The 6,061-nt window shown below is 38.8% G+C and overlaps 1 pseudogene; it reads left to right on the top strand.

Moving 5' to 3' along the window:
• The first annotated feature begins 1,449 nt into the window (after positions 1–1,449).
• Positions 1,450–2,298, top strand: LOC111767296 (actin, cytoplasmic type 8-like; annotated as a pseudogene).
• Positions 2,299–6,061: the final 3,763 nt, after the last annotated feature.

The following is a 6,061-nucleotide window of genomic DNA, read 5'->3' as shown; positions in this document are numbered from 1 at the left end:
GTAGTTGTAAATGTCTTAAAGTTCCTTTATGGAAAAGATGATCATTAGGTTTTTTCCCCTCTCTGGTTGTGGAAACTTAAAATTTTCCCAAGCCCCTATGACTGCAAGTCTGAGGATTGGTCCATGTTCCCTTTCCATTTCCCTTAGTCCCGAGCTTCAGGTAATTCCCTTATATCCTACGCTGGTGTGTACTCACCTGAAGACTTGCCGGGTCTCCTATGAAGATCTCCAGATTCTCTGTGCAGCACACTCCTCTCCATGAAGCTCTCTGCTCTCCTCCTCTCTGCCACTCTGCCCTGTGAATTCCAGCCTCCTTGGCTTCCCTGAATATTACTCTCCTTTTCACCAGCACAGGGAGACCTTGGGGCTTTCGGTGGGTTCCTGGTCCTGGGCTGCAGTTTGTAACCTGCTTCCCCCTTGTAAGTTGGGTCATTGTAGGGCACATGTCACCGATCTTTCTCCTCTCATGGATCATTATTCTATGTTGCCTGCCACCCAGTGTCTGAAATTGTTTCGCATAATTTGCCTAGATATTTAGTTGTTCAAAGTGGAGGGTAATTCCAGTCTCAGCTACTACGTTGTGGCCAAAAAAGGAGCATTTTTGTAATAACTCCTTTGTGTTTTGTTTGTTTGCTTGTCCCATCATCACTGTCATTTCCACATTAATTTCTATTGACTGATGTTTTTTGCTGATTATGTGTCATACATGCATTTTTACCATGCTAGATAATGATTTATTGGCTGCCAAACACTGAGTTTTACATTGATTTTGGTTGTATTCTTCTAAATAGTATCAGTCTTTTTTTTTTTCCTGGCATACAATTAAATTGTTTGGAATCAGGTGGGTCCTTTCAAGTCTTATTTTAGGCTTTGTTAGAGCAAGTGCGGAACAGCTTTTAGTCTGCTGCTAATTTAGCCCCACTACTAAGGTGATAACTTCCTGAAGACTTCACCCTAAGTCCTGTATACTAGGATGACTTTCTACTCTGTCTGACATGAATTTAATGTATTCCTAGGCTTGTGTTATTTGTGGGCCCTGTTCCACCTTGTCCTATCTAGTTGTTCTTTTGACCTTGCATAGTTTCATTCTAAGTGTGGACAGCGGTGTACTCAGCCAAAACCCAAGGAGGGGTCTCTAGAGATCTGTGGATCTCTCTAGGTGCTGCCCCTTACTTCTCCTTCTCCGTGCTACAATGTCTAGCCATCTTGCCTTGGCCATAGTCCACTGATCTCCGAGTTCCCTTTCTTCCCGTGCTGCTGTCTAAAAACTGACTTCAGACAATAAGGTCATGAATTTGTAGCTATCACCTTATTTGCTCCTCTTTTCTCAAGAATCACAATATTGCACTACCTGTTGCCCAATGCACAAAATCCATGACTTCACTTATATCATCCTTTTTGTTTTCCTGGTTGTTTAATGTGTGAATACAAACCCTGGCTGGAAGCAGAATGCATTCAATATCTCTGAACCCACAGGCCAACAGGGAAATGAAGAGGCAAACCGTGCCCGAGACCTTCAGTACCCGGGCCACGAGCTTGGCCATCCAGACCATGCTGTCACTGCTCTGTTGCTTCCATCGCACCACGGGCATCATCCTGGCCTCTGGGGATGGTGTCGCCCACACTGTGCCCATCTACTAGGCTATGCCTTGCCCCATGGTCATCCTGAGTCTGGACATGTCTGGCCGACGGACTGCCTCATCAGGATCCTGAGGGAAAGAGGCTACAGCTTCACACCATGGTCAGCGAGTTGATCGTGCTGCGAGGTCAAGGAGAAGCCCTGCTATGTCACCCTGGACTTCGAGCAGGAGATGGCCACCACCGCCTCCTCCTCCTCCCTGGAGAAGAGCTGTGAGCTGACCCACGCCAGGTGATCACCGTCGGCAACAAAGTCCTCCGCTGCCCCTAGGCCCTCTTCCAGCCCTCCTTCCGGGGCATTCACGAGACCACCTTCAACTCCATCATGGAGCGTGACAGTGACGCCTGGAAGGACCTGGCACCCCCATGTGCACTCGCACTGCCGGAGGGATGCAGAACCGGATCACAGCGCTGGCATCCGTCTGGAGCGCTAGTGCTCGGGTGGATCGGGGGCTCTGTTCTGGCCTTGCTGTCACCTTCCAGCAGATGTGGATTAGCAAGCGCAGGTGTCCAAGGAGTCGGAGTCCTCCATCGTGCACCGCAAGGGCTTCTGAACACAACGCACAGACACCTCACATTTGCTGCACGAGTGACTTCAGAAGTGCAGGCTTGCCCTGCCAGACCCATGCACCTCATGCTAGCCTCGTGCACATGGAATAAGCTTTTGAGAAGAAACTTGGGTTGTAGAACTTGTTGCTGATTTTGACCTTGTATTCGCAGTTAACTGTTTCTTGGTATATGATTTAACACCCTGTACATATCTTTGATTTAATCCCCCACTACCAGTGGCTCAGGACTGGAGTGAGGTATGGAAGAGAACCCAGTCTGCATGCAGGACTCACTTGGTCCTGTGCAGGGTATTGACGTGAAGCCTCCTGTTTTCTCTGGACGCAGCCAAGTGCTGCCTTGCTGGCCAGAAAGGTTGGGAAAGTCCAGTTTGCTTTAATCCTTCTTTCTGCATATAGTCATCCTAGAGGGAGTAAAGTAGAATCTCATTCTGATTTTGAATTTCCTAATTATTAATGATTTTGAGCATCTTTTCATGTACTCATTGGCCATTTGTACATCTTCTTTGGAAAAACATCTATTCAAATAGTTTGCCATTTTAAAATAAAGATATTTACCTTTTATTGTTGTGTTGCAAGAGGTCTTAATAGATTCTGAACAAAAGCCCCTCATCACATATAAGTTTTGAAAACATAATCTACGATTGTATGGATTATTTATTCTCTTGATGGTGTCCTCTGAAGCAAAAAGTAGTTTTAAGTTTGATGAATTTCAGTGGGTTTTTTTTTTTTATCGATAAAGCATTTTGTGTCACATCTAAGAGATCATTGCCTTATCCAAGGTCATGATGATTTAATACTATATGTTCTACAGGTTTTATACTTTTAACTTTAACATTTAGGTCTTTGATCCATCAACTTCAATTATTTTTGTAGGTAACTATCCAGTTGTCCCAACATCATATTCTGACAGATATTCTCCCTCACCCCTCCACACACTGAAATACCTTGAAATCATTTTTCAAAATCAATTGACCACAAATATCAGATTTTACTTCCTGATTCTCAATTCCATTCCATTGAACTATCTTCATTTAAGTATGACACTGCTTTGATTACTAGAGATTTGTAGAAATTAGAAAGTTTGAGTCCTCCAACTCTGTTCCTTTTTTCAATATTGTTTTGTCTATTTTACATGTCTTGCATTTCCATTGGAATTTTAAGATCAGCTTGTCAATTTATGCAAAATGGTATTTTGAATTATGATGTGGAGTTCATTAATTCTGTAGGTCAGTTGCCATCCTGGTATTATTTAGTATTCCAGTATATAAACTTGGGATATCTTTCCATTTATTAGATCTTTTTAGTATCTTTCAATGATGTTTTGTAGTTTGCAGTGTACAAGTTTTTACATTTGTTTGGTTAAATTTTTCCCATGTATTTTATTTTTTCTGATGCTATCATAAATGATATTTTCTCAATTTCATTTTTAGACTGTTCATTATAAGTATATAGGAATATACAAGTGATTTCTTAATTGATCTTTTATCTGAAAACTTGCTGAATTTGTTTATTGGTTTCAATAGTTTTTTTTATAGTATATTCTTAGAATTTTCTTAGAACAAGCTCATATCATCTGCAATGGAGATAGTCTTACTTCTTACTTTACAATCTGGATGCTTTTCATTTTTTTGTATTGTCTAATAGTCCTGGCCAGAAACTACAGTACAATGTTTAACAAAAGTGGTAAAAACAGACATCCTTATCTTATCCCCAATCTAGGAAGAAAAACTTTTTGGTCTGTCACCACTAAGTATAATAATAGCTTGCTAAAAAAATATATTCTAGACACAGAGAATGGAAACTATGCTTAACACTTTATCTTCTATGTTACTACCCCTTCAAGAAGGGATACTATTTAAAGCTGAATTCTAATTTTACCTTTTAAATTCAGAACGAATACGAAGTATGCATAGGATCATTTCCCCCCAGAATAACATTGCATTACAAAATGTTTTGCTGTTTAGATCATTCTTAACTGGAGATCCTACCCAAATGTATAAATTGAAATTGTCATTCTCTCCTTACTAATTCATCACTGCCCTGACTCCAAATTAATGTCTATATAATCTACAAATATGGGAAACACCATTTCCCAATTTGTTTTGAATTAAGAGCTTTGAATTAAGAATTTTCAAGAGCATGTTATAGAGGCTTAATTGTTGCAAATTTCTATGCTAGAATATGAAGAAAAAAATGGAAAACTGTATTGGTTCAAACCAAGCCCTGGCATTTACTCACCCTTTCATTATTCATGTCAAAAGTCTTCTCTTCACAGCTCTGTCATAATGAGGTATGGCAGTCCTAGGGACAAATCCAGCTTTTGCCTTCATTTTATTCATTATATATACATGATCAAATTGACAATTGGTTACTATGACAGGATGTTTAACAATGGAAGTCAAGGGAAGGCATAAAAGTGCCTCAGATTAAGGAAAAACACTAGAGATGGTAGACATCAAAAAATTATGTTTATTGTTAAGGCTGTGAGAATTTCATAAAAATTTGAATTTTTCACATTTGTGTATGGGTGACACCATAACTTATAAAATAATGACACTTGACCCAATTATGAATGAAACTAACTATTTCTCCTTATTGTAGAAAATAGAAATTTGTCCAGCATTTTCATTTCACCTTCCTATTGAACTCTTTAATGTTGGTGCAAATTACAAACTTAACAAGAATTTTACATACTCTTTTTCCAAACTTTCTAAGTTTTAAATTAATACCTATAGGTCAAAGGAGATTAATTTTAGCCCTTGGATATGCAAACAATTGAAAGTTGAGAGGGTCAAAACAGAAACTAATAATTTCAATAGTGAATTGAGAGCAAATCTTGCTTTGAGTGAGCCACAGAACAGCTTTGAAGATATATTGAGGTTTTATGCAATCATTTTGATTAAAGGGACGGTATTGACTAGATTCATCCTACATAAATTTTTAAAACATGCAAGAATAAACTAATATAACCTTCAGAAAACATGATATTCCTATTAGAATGCAACAGAAGTCAACAATTTCAATAGACTGGTTGCTTCTGCTACTGTTAAGAAATGTAAGGGACAATAAGTGACTCATGTTTTCCTCTATGGACTCAGCATCCAATGTCAAAAATACCAATCTATTTTCATGCTTCCAATGCAATATATGATTCATTCATGATTTGTACTATTAATCAGAATATTTTTTATCACTTTTTGGGATTTTTTCTCTAACATTGCTCATCGTCCTTTTAAGATGGATTCCTTTCATAGCCTGTTTTTGGGTGGAGATGGTTAGGTGAGCTGCTGCAATCTCAGCAGTGTCTCTGTTAATAATAATAGTAGTAATAACCTTAAGTTGAGTAATACTTTATCTCTCTCCTTACACTTTACTTGGAACTGCATGCTTTCAACCCTGAGCCTATCAGACAAGAGAAAGAAAAGTGCTCTTTTCAACAATACATTTAAAGCATACAAGTCAGAAAGACTGGAAAAGCTGCATTTAGAACAAGATTCAATCACATACTAAAATATGTACAAGCTTTTGTATCTCACTCCATCAAAAATTAAAACAAGACAAAACAACAAAAACCTGTTATGTAGGTAGGGTAGAAAACCAAACAGCACTAACAAATAGCAGGAGCAGAAGTAAAACCATTTGAGTTCACTCACAGGCACATGATTGGTGCTGCAGAGATATCCCATGTATAAATACCAGCTCATGCCTTGAATTTAGGTGGTGTGCCATGCCAGCATGGCTATCTCTGTAACTTCCTTTATATCTAAGTAATATTTTTTGGTATTTGTAGGTAATTCTGGTTATGTCATTCATTTTCTGTTACTTTTTACCGTCAGTTGAAACCAATTGAGAAA

Source organism: Dasypus novemcinctus, chromosome 16 (genome assembly GCF_030445035.2).
Source record: "Dasypus novemcinctus isolate mDasNov1 chromosome 16, mDasNov1.1.hap2, whole genome shotgun sequence".
In the NCBI taxonomy this organism is placed as follows: Eukaryota; Metazoa; Chordata; class Mammalia; order Cingulata; family Dasypodidae; genus Dasypus; species Dasypus novemcinctus.
This window is presented reverse-complemented; position numbering and strand designations above follow the sequence as displayed.